The sequence below is a fragment of the Amblyraja radiata genome, chromosome 19 (genome assembly GCF_010909765.2).
Source record: "Amblyraja radiata isolate CabotCenter1 chromosome 19, sAmbRad1.1.pri, whole genome shotgun sequence".
Classification (NCBI taxonomy): Eukaryota; Metazoa; Chordata; class Chondrichthyes; order Rajiformes; family Rajidae; genus Amblyraja; species Amblyraja radiata.
In genome coordinates this window covers 42493613-42494275 of record NC_045974.1, presented here as the reverse complement: position 1 = coordinate 42494275, position 663 = coordinate 42493613, and positions in this window count along the sequence as shown.

The window sequence follows — 663 nt, the reverse complement described above, 5'->3', positions numbered from 1 at the left end:
CAAGGTGAGTCCCCTGCATATGCTTTTTCAGCCAATTGATATGTATGTTGTTCACCATTCACCATGGTCTGAAGTTTCTTGGCATTTTGTTGGAAAGAGTTTGTAAATTTGTCTCTCTATATTGTGTTTGAAATGTGTATTGAACATGAAAAGCATTTGTATATTTGTCTATCTATATTGTGTTTGAAATGTGTATTGAAAATAAAAACCATTTGTTATTGTTATAAAGCAGTTTGCAAATTTGTTTCTCTTGGGTTTTAAAATGGTTGCACCTGTTTTCAGGTAACTAAAGCATGATGTCTTTGAAATGTTCATCTAAATTGAAATGCATTTGTTGCAACGTTTTCAGGCGAGTAATGCACGAATAAAGCTTTATATTTGGACCAGAACTGTGTTTAAATTTAAAATTGGCGCTCATTTTGTGATTTTGGCGGTTGCAAGATGGCGGCGATGACGTCATTTCCGGTGATCGGTAAGCCGACGGCGATGACGTCATTTCCGGTGATCGGTAACCCAGCGGCGATGACATCATTTCCAGTCGGAGGCGAGATGGCGGCGATGACGTCATTTCCGGTCGGAGGCGAGATGGCGCTGCCCACAGAGTACACGAGGTGTTGAAAAATTCTACAGAACTGGTAAGTGTTTGTTTGTTGCAGCCACAGC